We start from the raw sequence: 16702 nt of genomic DNA, 5'->3' as shown, positions 1-16702 counted from the left end.
CCCTCAGCCTGGTGATGTAATCATCTACAGGTTCATTGCTCTCCTGCTTTCTTGTGTAAAACTCAAGTTTGTGGAGGACCAGATTTTCTTTGTTGGTGAATCTTTTGACGATGCGGCGAACTGCCTCCATGTAGCCATCGTCATCATCATTCGCGATGGGCATGGCCTTTAATCACGCAAAGATATGCTGCCCTTCAACTCCCATAGCGTTGAGCAGCATGGCCTTTTTCCTGGCTGGTGAATAGTCTGTGCCGCCTAGTGCCTCCAGGTACGTTGAAAACAATGGCTCCCATTGCTGCCATTGGATAGCTGGCGTGCTGGGGGAACGGAAGGATTGCGGGGGGCGGTATGGTGCCTTGCATGGTTGCTGCGCGGGTGATTTCAAGTCCTCGTCACGAATTATGTGGTGGCCTGGACAGAAGACAGGACACTGTTGCGATTAATCTGGGCATTTATTGAGACACCTGAAGCAATGAAGCAGTGGGGGCACTGAGTCCAGGGCAGGGGTGGTGTAAGTACTCACAGTTATGTCCTGCCAACTATGCAGTTGGCTTCACTGCATGGCATGGGTCAAGGGTGTTGAAATCCCTTAACAGCTAGAGCTCCTGGGAGGCTAGCCCTCAGCCTTGGAATTACGCTCTGCTGGGAAGGGCCTGGGTATTGCAGGATATAATATAGCTGAGTCTCTCAGCAGGTGGAGCGCCAGGGCTGGTGTGTCTTCTCCAGACTTAGCTCTGTGTTCTCTCTCGTTGCACTCTTCTGCACGCTTTGCTCCCAAAATCCCGCAAGATCACGGGCGGGATCTTGCGAGAGGGAGTTCCCACACAGATCCAAGCTTTTATGTTCCAATTTGCAAGCGATCACAATAGTCTTGGTCAAGATGTTCATATCTCGGGTTAAACCCAAGTGATCTTTTTCAGCATGGGAATAAATACACCAGTCGGTGTAACATGGCGTTTGGACCGCAGCCATTCCTCTCTCTAGCTACAAACATCCTGTGTAAGGTAGCTGAGGATGTTTAGGGCCCTGTGCCTGATCACTGTCAACATCTCAAACTTAGGGAGACTGGAGAGTGCTGGTTGAACAGATTCGTCATTCCCAGACTACGCATTCGTAAAGTGTGACCACGCTCACATGGTGCTGGGCTACCCCCCTCTTCTCTATTGCCCAGTAGACTTATTTTAGTCCCTCATTTTAGATGGATGCCTGATTGCTAGATATTTGCAGTAATAAGATATTGGATTCAAAGTGAGCTGAGAATCGGGATTTGAAAACACTGCAAACAATAAAAAATAAAGATAACTGATTTTTGTGAAATTCCCTCCGAATATATGTATTTTGGTTAAAAATGTGTTGTCCATTTAGTAGTTTAGAGAATTTAGGGAGCTTCCTCACATGCTTCCCAGCTCAACTAAGCACCCCTTCTTTTGCACGTACCTATTTCCATATGGTAAGGTCTCATTTCGAATCTAAGGAGGGGCAGAGGAGTGCAGGGGTACCCTCATACCCCAAACCAGGGCTTTTAAGTTGGCACACGCTACCCGGGGCAGAGACCCGGCAGTCTACAAAAATTGTGCTCGAAATGGGGTCCTGTTGGGGCTTCCGAAAGTCCCCCTGGTAACTCCAGTCCACTAGAAGCAACAGCACTTTTTCTAAAGCCTGAAGCTCTCGTGTGTACGTGAGAGATTCAGGCTTTAGGAAAAAACGCAGCCTTTTCTTCCTTTGTGGCACAGACACCCACCAAGCCCTCCTTTAACTAGAGATGCAAGGATCGCGAGGGCGATGAACTATGCAAAGGGGTGCATGGCCATGAAGCAGCAAAACACTTACCTGACCTGAATTGTCTGTTAGGCCATGGCCCTTATAGCAAAATCGAGCTAAGGCTGTGTCCAAAAAGGGGCGTGCCCCAACAGGTGGCTTTCAGGTCAGGGAAGTGTTGCCTCTTAATTGTGGCACAACCCCCTGCCAGGCCACGCCCCCGGCTCGAGTTTGCATATCACTTAAAGCACTGCTCCCAAGAGGCTTTTCAGCCATTCTGTGACATCCTAAACCAAGGGTCTCCAACCTTTACGTTAGCAAGTGCTACTTGTAGTAAATGGCCAATAGGAGGGTGCTACTGGCGAGAGCTATTGGGGTGGTGATGTCCATGAGTATGAGAATTTGTACCAGGACTATTTTGTTCCTTTTATTTTCTTTTTATATAAAAAAGGAACAACATGTGCATTATATTAGCAACTTCAAAAACATCTTTGAAAACATTCTTGTTTTTATTAGTAGCTGTCTACTACAAATTGTCAAAAAATATCAGAATGTAGGAAACTAATGGTACATTCAATGTGAAGGCTGACGCTGCTTGCTATCCGCTAGTGCTCAGTAATTTGGTGCACAGATTTTAACAGCACCGCACTCAGATGCTGTCAGATGGGATCAAAGTTTTGATTTCAGGAAGTTCATCTGAAAAGGGCAGATTTGCAGAGCCAGACACTCATAGTGCAGACACCCTACTTTCCATAGTGTTTGCAGCTAACTGCACAGACATACATTCAGAATAGTTTTTTAAATCGTTTACAACAGGCTGTCATTGGAGTCGCTGAGTCCTGCACAATTGCACCATCTGTAAAAGTACATTTGTTTTTCATCAAATAATTAGCACCTTTGAAGGATGCCTCTGTAAAAGCATTGGCAATGCAGCATTTAGTTTACCAACTTTTTAGGATCGCAGGCAGCTTCCTTTGGGAACATTGTGTGTATTATTGCAAAATGCCAATCAACGTTACACTTTTTTCCTACTGTAATTTGGGCACCGTAGATTAAAGATGCACATTTTCTTTTTATGCTGAAAAAAAAAAATTGGTTTCCCACTTTGGATGGATATGGGCATATTTTGCCTTTTTGTTGGATGGTGCATCTGTATCTGCCTCCCGGAGTTCAACACGGGTAGTTTGTGTCTTTTTTGGGGCTGCATGTGCAAAACCCATCTGAGGAGTATTTCAATCAATGGGCCTAATTACAAGTATGGCACTAAGGCAACAACGATGCAGGTATCGCTACCGGCACCATTGCTACCGTACCGCCATACTAGGAGTTCTGCTCGCGGGTGCCCTTGCACCCACCAGGCTGACCTGCGTTACACTCACCTGGTTCCCACGGGGGCTTCGACCGGAACTGGGCCGCTGTTATTTCCACCAGCGTGACGTGTAGCGCCGAGATGACTGACTGGACTGGCCCGCTCAGCCTAGTTTGTCTGGCTCGCAAGAATATTCTTCTGCAAAGGAGAAGAGGAATTAACCACCCGTGGAATTGAGTGTCAACCCACCTTCCCCACTCCCGTTGTCTTCCCACTGATCACTCTTGATGTCCCCTCCTTAGTCTCACCTGATGGTTTGGAAGGATGAGCCCTCCATCCTGCGTCGACCGCAGGGGCGCGTTGATGACCAGTTACTTCACTGGCGTAGAGGAATTGGTGAGTTCCAGTATTGACTCTAAAGTCCAATTGTTCATAAGAGCTCAAATGTCTGCTCTTCACTCTATCCGATTCCTTGCAGGTTGCCGATTAATCCACTCGAAGATTTCCAAATGGCACTCGGTAAGATTTAGGTAAGTCTATTGTGTTTTTCCCCTTAGGCCGGGGTACGGCGATGAAGCAGAGTTGACTGTGTCGACCCGAGATGAGGTGAGACCCCCGTGGTAAATCAGGTAAGTTTTGTGGGGGGGTAACTGGTATTGTCCTTGCTTTCTCCTCTTAGGGGCCGGGGTACGGCGATGAAGCAGAGTTGACTGCGCCGACCCGAAATGAGGTGAGTACCTCCCGTGGTAAATCAGGTAAGTCCTTGGGGGTAGCTTGTATGGCCTTAGAGAGTCCCCTTGCTCACCTTGCTGTCTTTGTCTCCTTAGGTGTCGGAGGGCGGCCGCGAGATGGAGAGAGCGTGATGGAATGCTGAAGTACCGCCAAGCAGGTGAGTTCAGCGCGGCGCCGTAGGAATGCGAAGCAATGCTTCAAAGACTTCTGTCTTTCAGTTCCGTGGCGAAATGGATCAGGATTCAGGTAAGGATTAAAGTTAAAACTCCTGTTCTAACCTTTATCCTTTTTGTCTTCTTGTTTCAGGAGTCCCAGGACTGAAGCGGGCCTGGCTGAAGACTGGAGCTGCTGAAAACACAGTGAGCGTTACGCTGCAGCAAGCAGAATAACGCGAAGCATGTGTGGCTGTCCGGGCGTGGTTTAAATAGCCTTGGAAGAAGATCCAGGTAAGTATTCTTCCACAGCCCCACCCAAGTAACAAATAGTCCCCTCAGTAAAATAGTCCCTCCTAAGCCCCATTTGGCTTGAGTCTTCATGCAGCATGGTCTGCCTCAGGTGAGTATGCAGCATGGTCTGCTTCAGGTAAGTTATCAATAATGAGCCTGGCGCCCATGGCGTCAGGACTAACTTTATCTTTATGAGCCTGGCGCCATAGGCGCCAGGACTGTACCCAAACAGCCCCTAACTGGGGCTTTTGGGCATTCTCCAAGTGGCATGATGCCTGCTTCCGGGGCTGCTGGGCCTGGTCTGGTCTTCCGGGGGCAGGCATCATGACAGCACTCCCCCTCAAGGCCCCTCCTAAAGTCGTTCTCCCCCTTGGCCATGGTTTGTCTGGAAATTCCCGATGGGACCTCTTCACCAAACGAGGTGCATGCACGTGGTCACTAGGTTCCCAAGACCTTTCCTGTGGACCATAACCTTTCCAGTCAATTAGGTAAAAGAGTTTTGATCTCACTCTTTTTGAGTCCAAAATATTCTTGACTTTGAACTCGGGCTCCCCGTCTATGAGGATAGGTTCAGGTGGAGTGGCTAGCCTTGTTCCTGGTTGCACTGGCTTCAAAAGAGACACGTGGAAAATGGGATGGATTCGCATATGAGCAGATAGGTCCAACTTGACGGCCACTGGGTTAATAATTGCCTTGACAGAAAAAAGTCCCAAATACCTGGGGTTAAAGGTCCGAGTCCCCTTGAGTGGTAAGTGCTTAGTGGCTAACCATACTTGGTCCCCTATTTGATATTGAGGAGCTTCACTTCTGTGCTGATCTGCATCCTTTTTGTATTTTTCCTTAGCCTTTTGCAAATGGATGGTTGCTTCTTTAAAGGCTTGTGTAATAACAGCGTGGAGATGGTCCACTGCGGGCATCTCTAAATGCTGGGGTGAGTCCAAATCCGAGGTTCGAGGATGGTGCCCATAAGTGGTAAAAAAAGCACTTTGTCCAGTTCCTGAGTGTACGTAATTATTGTACGCATACTCTGCGATCCACAGAATGTCTTTCCAATTCCCCTCAGACTGATGTAGCATACAACGGAGGTACTGTTCAAGAGTCTGGTAGGTCCTCTCCGTTTGACCGTCGGTCTGAGGGTGGTGACTGGTCGAAAGCCTAACATCAATTTATGCCAGTTGGCAGCATTTCCTCCAAAAATGTGAAATGAATTGACTGCCCCGATCTGAAATTAACACTGAAGGAAAGCCATGCAGGCGGACAACATTTTCAAGGAATTCCTTGGCCAGGATTGAAGCTGAAGGTATCCCTTTTAAAGGAATGAAGTGGGCCATTTTAGAAAAAAGATCTACAATAACTAGAATGGTATTGTAACCTTGGTACGGGGGTAAATCCGTTATGAAGTCTAATGACAAGGTATGCCAAGGGGTAGGTGGTATGTCTAATGGTTGCAATAATCCAGCAGGTTTTTTCTTTTGCCCTTTATTTTGTGCGCAAATGCCACAATACATGACAAATTACTTGACATCCTTTCGCCAGGTAGGCCACCAAAATTGCTTCCTAATTTTAGCTTCGGTTTTTGAAATACCCGGATGCCCTTCTATTAAGGTGTCATGGTAATGGGAAATGACAAGTTCCTGTAGTTCCTTTTGCGGTAAAAATAGCCGGCCTTGGTAATAAGGTAAATCATCGATGACAGAGTACTCTGGGCCTTTCTTTGCCCAGTCCTGTAGGGCAACGGAATCAAAGAGTTGGTGGATCTTGTTTTGAATGTTCTCCAGTGTCTGTATGGAAGTCAGGCCAAGGATTCTCTGTTCCGGAATTATGGGTACGGGTTCTAAAGTTATTTCTGCTTCTCCCATTCCAATCTGGGACAAGGTGTCTGCTTTACCATTCTTACAACCTGGTCGATAGGTTATTACAAAATCAAACTGGGCGAAGAACAATGCCCAACGGAGTTGGCGCGAAGATTGGGCTTCGGCTGTCTTTAGGTATTGTAAGTTGCAGTGATCGGTGATGACCGTGATGGTATGTCTGGTACCCAGTAGATAGTGCCGCCAAGCCTTGAAGGCGGACTTGATGGCCAGCAGCTCCTTGTCGGTTATGGCATAGTTTAATTCGGGGGCTGAAAATTTTCTTGACCAAAACGCCACTGGGTGAAGCTGGTTAGTTTCGGGATCCTTTTGGGAAAGGACTGCTCCCATGGCTAAACTGGATGCATCTGTTTCCACTGTGTAGGGAAGCTCGGGGCACGGGTGTCTTAATATTGGAGCAGATGTGAATTTAGCTTTTAATTCTTGGAAGGCATTCTCGGCTTCCTCTGTCCACACAAAGCGTTTATTTTTTCGCAATAGTGTTGTGATGGGATGTACAATGTGCGAGAAGTCCGGGATAAACCTGCGGTAGAAATTGACAAAGCCAAGCATGCTTTGAACTCCTTTGATTGAACTTGGCGAAGGCCAATTAAAAATGGCATCCACTTTTCGTGTATCCATCCGGATTACTCTCGGGGTCAGAATAAATCCAAGGAATTCCACTTCCGTAGTGTGGAAGATGCATTTTTCCAGTTTAGCATATAATTTATGCTGGCGTAACTTCTCTAGGACTGCTCGGACGTGTTTTACATGCTCAGATTCTGATAAAGAGTATACTAAGATGTTGTCGATGTAAACGACCACACAAACGTCGATAAGCTCTCGGAGGACATCGTTCATGAAGAACTGGAAGGCTGCTGGTGCATTGCATAGTCCGAAGGGCATCCCCTGGTACTCAAATAGTCCGTACTTGGTGCGAAAAACAGTCTTCCATTCGTCACTCTCTTTGACACGTGCCAGATGATATGCCCCCCGAAGGTCTAGTTTCGTGTATATACAAGCGTCCTTCACCTGGTCTAGTAGTTCTGGGATCAAAGGCAGTGGGTATCGATTCTTGATGGTTATCTGATTCAGTGCGCGGTAGTCTATATATGTTCTAAGGTCGCCTTCCTTTTTCGGTACGAAGAACAAAGCTGAAGATGCAGGGGATTTGGACGGGCGAATGAAGCCATTAGCAAGGTAGTGGTCTAGGTACTGGCGCAAATGAAGATTTTCGGGTTCTGTAAGGGCATAGATTCTGCTGCAAGGTGGTTGTGCTCCAGGTACAAGATCTATTTGACAATCATACGATCTGTGAGGTGGTAAGGTGTTTGCCTGTTCCTTTTGGAAGACATCCTGAAAGTCTTGGTATTCAACAGGTAATTGCATGGCTACTGGAATTACTGGGGCCAGGACTGAGTTTTGAGTTTTCCTTGGGTAGCAGGTGTGAGCACATTCTGGGAAGGTTAGTCTCTTCTCTCGCCAATCAATACAGGGATTATGTTTTTCCAACCAAGGTATCCCCAGTATCAGCTGAAACTGTGGGGCCTTGATTAAGTCAAACATCATAGCCTCTCGATGCCCATCCTGACTCAGCAATGTCATCTCTGCAGTGGAATGAGTTACGGGTCCAGAGGCAATTTCCGTTCCATCTACAGTGGTGACAACATCGGCCGTGGTCTTGCGGGTGAGAGATAGATTCATCCTGGTAGCCAATTCCCAGTCCAAGTAATTTCCTATGGCTCCACTGTCTACGTACACCTTTACCGCGTGCATGCGTGATGGCTGCTCTGGATCTACAAGGACCATGGGTATGGTGAAATGCGAGGTCAGAGTGTCCTTCTTTAAGCTCGGCAAGCGGACCTCTATGCTTGCCGGGCGTGGTCATTTCGCGAGTCAGATTTCACATGGTTTTCGTCTGCTGCTCCTATAACTTTCTTGGGTGGTTTTACAGGGCAGTTCCGAAGAAAATGACCAGTAGTTCCGCAATATAAACATAATTGCAGTTGCCGTCTTCTATCTCTCTCCTTTTGGGTTAGGGGTCCTTTAACCCCCCCCGATTTGCATTGGTTCTGAGACATCTACTCCCTTGGAGCTTACGTGGGTTTTAACCAACACCCTGTTCTCAAACTTGGTTCGGTCAGCCTTCCTGGTTTGAAGTCTGTGATCGAGCTGGACCACTAGATCTATATATTCAGCACAGTCTTGAGGCGGGTTCACGATTTGGGCCAAAACATCTTTGAGTTCTCCTCGAAGTCCTCAGTGGAATAATGTGATTCGCTTGGCTTCAGGCCATTCGGTTTCCACTACTAATCTATTGAAAGTTGCAATGTAAGATAAAAGATCCTGGTTACCTTGACGTAGGGATAAAAGTTTGTTGTCCAAAGCCTGTCCTCGGGAGTGTCGGGCGAATAGTCTTTCCATGCTTGTTCCAAAACCCTGGAAATCTCGAAGAATCGGGTCATCCTGGTTAACTAGTAGAATGAACCAATCCGCTGCACTGCCACTGAGATATGTCAGTACAACGGCTACCTTGGCCTGATCGTTTGGGAAAGCTCCAGGTCTACATAAAAAGTTCAAGCGGCATTGATTCATGAATGTTGTAAACCCTTTTGGGTCTCCGGCAAAGCGTTCAGGCGGAGCCAAAGGAACGGCTCCAGGTAAATTTATCTGCACTGGGTTACTCAATGGTACAGGAGCTGGACTAGCCCCAAGTCCTGGTAGAGGTGTTTGTCCAGCCTGGCTCTGTAATAGTTGTCTGGCCAACTCATCAGTTCGTTCTTTGGACACTATCAGTTCCCTCCTGAGGGCATTGGTTTCTTGGCGGGCGGAATGCACTTCGGCCCTTAATTCCCCTAATAATTGGGCCAACTGATCAGTTTCCGAGGTCTCCATGACGCCCAGGTGGGTATTTGTGGGTAGGCTTCGCGTTCTGTTACGCTCACCTGGTTCCTACGGGGGCGTCGACCGGAACTGGGCCGCTGTTATTTCCACCAGCGTGACGTGTAGCGCCGAGATGACTGACTGGACTGGCCCGCTCAGCCTAGTTTGTCTGGCTCGCAAGAATATTCTTCTGCAAAGGAGAAGAGGAATTAACCACCCGTGGAATTGAGTGTCAACCCACCTTCCCCACTCCCGTTGTCTTCCCACTGATCACTCTTGATGTCCCCTCCTTAGTCTCACCTGATGGTTTGGAAGGATGAGCTCTCCATCCTGCGTCGACCGCAGGGGCGCGTTGATGACCAGTTACTTCACTGGCGTAGAGGAATTGGTGAGTTCCAGTATTGACTCTAAAGTCCAATTGTTAATAAGAGTTCAAATGTCTGCTCTTCACTCTATCTGATTCCTTGCAGGTTGCCGATTAATCCACTCGAAGATTTCCAAATGGCACTCGGTAAGATTCAGGTAAGTCTATTGTGTTTTTCCCCTTAGGGGCCGGGGTACGGCGATGAAGCATAGTTGACTGTGCCGACCCGAGATGAGGTGAGACCCCCGTGGTAAATCAGGTAAGTTTTGTGGGGGGGTAACTGGTATTGTCCTTGCTTTCTCCCCTTAGGGGCCGGGGTACGGCGATGAAGCAGAGTTGACTGCGCCGACCCGAAACGAGGTGAGTACCTCCCGTGGTAAATCAGGTAAGTCCTTGGGGGTAGCTTGTATGGCCTTAGAGAGTCCCCTTGCTCACCTTGCTGTCTTTGTCTCCTTAGGTGTCGGAGGGCGGCCGCGAGATGGAGAGAGCGTGATGGAATGCTGAAGTACCGCCAAGCAGGTGAGTTCAGCGCGGCGCCGTAGGAATGCGAAGCGATGCTTCAAAGACTTCTGTCTTTCAGTTCCATGGCGAAATGGATCAGGATTCAGGTAAGGATTAAAGTTAAAACTCCTGTTCTAACCTTTATCCTTCTTGTCTTCTTTTTTCAGGAGTCCCAGGACTGAAGCGGGCGTGGCTGAAGACTGGAGCTGCTGAAAACACGGTGAGCGTTACGCTGCAGCAAGCAGAATAACGCGAAGCACGTGTGGCTGTCCGGGCGTGGTTTAAATAGCCTTGGAAGAAGATCCAGGTAAGTATTCTTCCACAGCCCCACCCAAGTAACAAATAGTCCCTTCAGTAAAATAGTCCCTCCTAAGCCTCATTTGGCTTGAGTCTTCATGCAGCATGGTCTGCCTCAGGTGAGTATGCAGCATGGTCTGCTTCAGGTAAGTTATCAATAATGAGCCTGGCGCCCATGGCGCCAGGACTGACTTTATCTTTATGAGCCTGGCGCCATAGGCGCCAGGACTGTACCCAAACAGCCCCTAACTGGGGCTTTTGGGCATTCTCCAAGTGGCATGATGCCTGCTTCCGGGGCTGCTGGGCCTGGTCTGGTCTTCCGGGGGCAGGCATCATGACAACATGATGGTAGCACCGGTACCATTATTAACGGTACCGGTGCTGCCACCCTCCCATTCCCATTGAGCCCTATGGGGCTCAAATGGGGAATGGGGATGTACCGGCCGGGCACCTGCAAAAGGGCAATTACTGGTTCTGGCTGGGCCGGAATAGCCCAGTAATTGCCCATTCGCGGGTGCCGGACCCGGATTACTCTTTTCGGTTTTACCGGCAAGGCTACCTCTTACCTCGTAATGAGGCTCAATGTATTATAATTTTTTAAAAAATCAGCATATGCCACATTTTGCTTTGTCAAAATAGAATCCTCTGCCAGTTTAGCATATCCCGAATTCATGCAAATTGCTCACATGCCAAGTCACAGAATTCAGCTAAGCAAAAGTAGGCCAAAGCCTACTTTGTTGACTATCCTTTAATGTTTTTATGTCAAAATAATTGGCATGATTGAAAAAATTAACATGTGGAAACCATGTGATCAAGTTATATGCAAAAAGTGTAAATCACTAGCTAAAATAACATTCCGTTTCATAGCGATGACTTGAAACCTGCACAAATCATATAACAACCTAACCAGACAAAATACAAATCATTACATACAAACTCTGAGCAAAGAGAGTATGGTTGTAGCGAGGGGCGACTAATTCATAATGGGTAGCGCACTGACACCCATCTGCCCTTTATGAAGGAGGCATTAACACAGAAAACAGCTCACAGGATCGCCTACTGTCCATGCAGAAATCATGCAGGTCATTCTGGTGAATGACCAATGGGCCATGCCTGGATTGCACATGCAGATCCCCTAGACATATGGGAATTTTCCATGTGTTAGAGAATTCTTTGTAAATTGGATGGCGTTCTGCTGAATTTCTAGGAAGAACACTGCTCATAAATTGCACCATTTTAACCTGTTATTGAAAGGCTGAACCGCCCCCCCCACCAAAATTTGAACATATACATGCAGGTTCCCCACAGATCACTGTAGATCTGCCCATTCGTGTAGATATCGAAAGGGGATCAACCTTATTAATTGCTCTCCCATCCTATTACTCTCCTTAGTGTTCTCTCCCTGTATTCACCGCCCTGCATTGTACAGGGCTCTGTTACTTAGTAACTAGGTTTAAGATATATTAATTCTATACATATCAAAGCATATACATACAAACCACTGCTCACTTTTCCCACCTAATTACTACATTTCTATTCTTGTTTTGTAAAACAAAGGCTGACACAGAACTCTCAAATCATGTTTTTTTAAAGTCCCAGCATTAATGGCACATGTGACTTTACATTCCTGTTTAGTGTTTATAAATGTAGTGGCAAGCACCAGAATGCAGTCCGCTAGTAGTTTTCCACATTTTCCACATTTACATAGGTGTAAATATGCTGTTAGCAGTTGAATCACTATTTTGAGCCATGCGTAGAGGTAACACAGCGAAAATACAATTATTATCCAATTATAAAAATGGACTGTCCAGTCAAGGTTGTATACAAATCTCGACTTTATTATTATCACAACAGACAGTTCTAGCACACTATAAGATACAACCCATCCTGTAAAGGAATGCAGCGGGCAGGCAGCTTCAAGAAGGAAAGATATGCACTCTGGATACTGCCAGGAGGGTAGCCGGTAAATTAATTAATCGCAATAGTTCAAGGATACTTGGTTTCAACACAAAGGGAGAAATGGGTCGTAAAATATCACTAGGGGCCTTCGGAGAAGGACCAGGGGTACAGAACCACAATGTACCTTGTGCTTGTAGAAGCTCTTGGTGCTTGACAGCGTCGAGTCAGTTTCAGGGAGCTTTGCAGTTACTACGACAGAGTTCAAGATGGGAGACAGCTGCGGGTACCAGGCGGCAAGCAGTTCGGCAAACAAGGCTGGACAGACAGCTGTAAGCTGGCCTGCACGCCGGATCCGGGTCAGGAATCGTTGTCTCAGTGCTGGTTGGCGGGTCTGAAGCACTGGTAGAGGTGACTCGGACGACATTAGCGACTGCGGCGTGACAACAGTCAGCGGTGCAGTCAGTTGCAGCTCGCGGGGCTTGACTGGCTCGAAAAAGTCCTTTAGGGTGGATGCTGGTTGATGGTTGTCGATGCACTCCTCCTAGTTTCTTAATTGGGCTTGTTTTGTCTTTAAGGCGGACAGCCCAAAGCTGAGGAGAGTGTTGCAGGCAACATCCTTGTCCTTGGTTTGGTTCAAAGACTCTCTGGCACTTCCCACCTAGGAATAGTAGGGCATGCTGTATGCTGGCTGGGTACAGGTTCTGGAGCTGCTGGAGGGTCCTCTGGATTCAGCATCTCCCTCTGTTCCCTGGGAGATGTTTAGGAGAGGGATTTTGCATCCCTCTTTGGAAATCCAGGCCATCCTTCACTGGCGGAAGTGTAAGGCAGACTTTTCCTTCAGCCAGGGCCCAATGCTGAGTTCTTCTTGTTACTCCTTTCAAAGTTTTAGGATGATCTGCCCGAAAGAGGGGCTCAGCCCTCCTTTAAAGCCAAATGGGCCACAGTGATTGGTGTAGGCTAAGCCTACCTTAATGAACCAATACTGGGTCCCTAACAACAATCTCCTGTATGACTGAGGTCATAACCAGAGTGCTTTGCAACAGAAAAGGTAAAGGGGTGAAAAAATGTAATACTAAGTCCTACCCATCTCCCTGTCTGTTGTGGATCAAAGGGTCTCGCTGGTTATTTGATCTTTCTGCGGTTCCAGATTAAAACGCCAGGTCTCCCTTGAAGCTGCAGCGAGAACAGACTTTCTGTCTCCTGTAAAACACATTCTCGTACCTTCTGAATGGGGTTCCCTTTGCGTGGATGACTACTGTAAATACATAGTTCCAGATATGACAGGTCACTGCACTTGATACTGCGAGGCGGTAGCTGGCTTCAGGATGACACAGTACAAATCAAAGGTTGTTGGGGTTTTCCTGTCTGCTGTTAACCTCTGCAGCCAGGTATCATGTGGGCCTGTTTGAAGTATACTCAATTAGTATGTTAATTATGTTAATTGCTGCCACCATCTGCCGGGGGTAAACAAACGGACAGGGCGGATCCGTGGAGCCTTTGATAGTTAATTAAGCTGGCAATGGCAGGAGGAAGGTTTTGCCCCTCCCTCTTCTGAGATGCATCATGTACTCCACCTGCCACAGCCCAACTAAATATGACAAGGAGGACTGTGCCTGTAGGTTGTGTCCATCCAGAGTACACAGGTTTATGTTTATGTCCTGCGCTGAGCATAGGAAAATGTGTGCGGATTAGCCCCACACATTTTCCAGAAGTTGATCTACCATCATTTAATTTCATTTAAAATTTCAAAAAAGCCCTGGAGAGCATGCACCCACAATCTGGATGGTCGAAGTCCTCACACAGACAAAGGGGGTTTCCATAAATACTAAATACAAAATGATCCACTTTAACTTCATGCATCAGACATATCACACTCCGGCCAAACTACATGGATACTACCTGGAGACCCCAGAGGTCTGCATGAGATGTAAGGCTACATCCGCAAACTTCGTTCATTTGGCATGGACTTGTCCACCAACAGCTACGTTTTTTAAGTCGGCTGGAAGGGTTTGTAGAGGATATCTCTTATTCTGAAAATGCATATTATAGCGGAACCGATGCTGGCATTGTTGGGGTTTACAGCCCCTCCCACTGGGCATATACGCAGGCTAGCAGGACTCCTATTGGTGTTGGCCCACAGGAGGGTGGCAATGGCATGGTGGAAGGGCCCATTGATGAAAATTGCAGCATGGCTGGAAGATATAGCCTACTTTTAGAGGTTGCATGTATTTATACTATGCCTCTATATGCTCGTCTCCTGGATATTTGGGGTCCTTATATGCAATATTTGTTATCTGTGCCAGTACGGTCCCTGAAGCTGTCAGATAGGTAACTGGGTGCTGCATTGTTCAAGCATTTGTGGGTGAGGGAGGCAGTTTATTGTTTTATTTTATCATGAGTAGAGAGCCAGTTGTTGGCTCTTCTGGTATTAGAGATATGTTCTCTCTTGGGAATTCCTAGGGCTGCTCTCAGCGCATTATTTTGTAGGAGTTGGATTTTTTGGATGGTTTGTTTATTGGCTCCTATGTATAGAGCGTTGCAATAGTCCAGCCTGGATAAGATGAGGGCTCTGGCTAGGGTGATGCAACTGTCCTGTGGCAGGAAGGCCTTGCCAACTCTAATCAACTTGCACGTATATGCCGTGGCCGAGGCCAAGGCATTGACCTGCTTGTGGAAGGAGAGAGTGGAGTCCAAATAGAAACCCAGAGTTTTAACCTCCTTGGCGACAGTAATACTATTATTGTCTATGTTGAATGCTGAGTATTCGGGGCTGAGTTTTTTGAGGGTCGAGGGAGGGCCCAGGATGATGATCTCTGTTTTGTCATCATTCAGGCATAGTCCGTGGGTGGCCATCCATGCCTGGATGATGAGATATATCCTGTTCACCAAGGCCAAATCCTTGTCGTAATCACCGGTAAGCGGTAGGAGAATCTGTGTGTCATCTGCATTGTTAGTGTAGGTGACACCCAGAAGGTCCAGATTATCGTAAAGGGGCTTGGTAAAGATATTGTAGAGAGTGGGTGAGACGCAAGATCCCTGGGGCACTCCGCAAGTTATGGGGATGGGGTTGCTGCTGCCATAGGAGAGGAGACTCTCATAGTCCTGTTGGTTAGGAATTATTGTATCCATGCTATGGATTCGTTGGAGAAGTGAGCTGCCGAGTCCAGGTGGCTGCATAGGACCCTGGGGTCGACCAGGTCGAAGGCAGCTGATAAATCCAGGAGTAGAAGGAGGGCTGATTTCCCTTCATCCCGGAGTTCATCTATCTGTGACTTGAGGTCTAAGAGGGCTGTTTCTGTCCCATGTTGGGGTCGGAAGCCTGATTGCCTTGTTCCTAGTAGAGAGTTGGTTTCCAAGTATTTTTGTATTTTGTAAAAGGCACTGTAGTAATCGGGTGGTAGTTGGTGGGTATTAGCAGGTCTAGGGACTGCTTTTTCAGTAGAGGAAGCACCCATGATTCTTTGAGGTTGGATGGGATGGTATTGATGGAGAAGGATGAGTTGATAAGTTTTGTGATAAAGGGGGCCAGATCTCTGGCTGCATCCTTTAGAAGTTGAGCGGGGCATAGGTTGCCTTGACAGTTGGTGGGTTTGAGAGATAGTATGGTATTTTCTGTTTCTTTTATGGTGACTTTGGAAAACTTAAATCTGGGGTGATTGGTAGATTTACTTGGTTGCTCTATGTTGACGCTAATGGGTTTGTTGCCAGCGAGTGTGGATTCTTTCTTGGCAATTTTTGTTTGAAGGGTAGTGACTTTGTTGGCTAGAGCTTGCTGTATGTTGGAGCACCAGAGTTGGTCTTTGATGCAGTTGTATGGCACAGGGATGGGTGCTTCTAGCTCTTTCAGGATGACAAAGAGTTATTTCGTGCTAGAGTTGGCTTAGGCAATTCTAGCGTAAGTTTCGCATTTAGCTAGGATGATTTCTTTTTTGTATAGGGCTGTGATGGAGCTGAGGTTGGCTTTGTTTTCGTCAGAAGGTTGTGCTCGCCAGGATGTCTCACAATGCCTTTTTTGTTTGCGCAGTGATTTTAGGTATGGGATGTACCATGAGTTGAGATGGGCTTTGGGTTTGCTTTGTCTAAGTTTGAGTGGTGCAATAGAGTCTTGAAATGTTGTCATGATGTGGTTGAATTCCTTAACCATAGCTTCGGGGTCCAGGTTTTCCGGGATATCGTTGAGTGTAGGGAGGATGAGGGGTAGCAGTTTGTCACATGTGATGTTTTTTTTGTTACGGGTAGGAATGGACGGAGCTAGAGGTGTGGGTGCCAGGATGGGTTTGGCGGTAGTTAGGGTAAAGGTTATGAGGCGGTGATCTGTCCAAATCTGGGGGGATATGGAGGCTATCATGGCGTGGCAGTTGTGGTCTGATACCCAGTCCAGGGTTCTGCCTTTGTTGTGTGAGGGGGTGAGCACTCTTTGGATAAATCCTTGTTCCGCTAGGATACCAGCCACATTGGATGCATGCGTGTCTTTGGGGTCGTTATAACCTAAATTCAAGTCGCCTAGTAGTATGACTTGAGAGGAATTTTTTAGATTATTCGAGATGATATTTGATATGTCATCTTCGAAGGTCCCAATGGGGCCTGGAGGTCTATAGACCAATTATATTGTGAGTGTCTGGGTGTTATTTATGTTTAGTCTGGCTGTCATGAGCTCACATGA

The 16702-nt window shown here is 47.2% G+C and overlaps 1 protein-coding gene across 1 annotated transcript in view; it reads right to left on the bottom strand.

The window, feature by feature from the left end:
• SHC4 (SHC adaptor protein 4) overlaps positions 1 to 16702 on the bottom strand; it is a 281807-nt gene that overhangs the window by 122626 nt on the left and 142479 nt on the right. The window lies entirely within an intron of this gene.

The sequence above is a fragment of the Ambystoma mexicanum genome, chromosome 11 (genome assembly GCF_040938575.1).
Source record: "Ambystoma mexicanum isolate Mex_15411 chromosome 11, UKY_AmexF1_1, whole genome shotgun sequence".
In the NCBI taxonomy this organism is placed as follows: domain Eukaryota; kingdom Metazoa; phylum Chordata; class Amphibia; order Caudata; family Ambystomatidae; genus Ambystoma; species Ambystoma mexicanum.
This window is presented reverse-complemented; position numbering and strand designations above follow the sequence as displayed.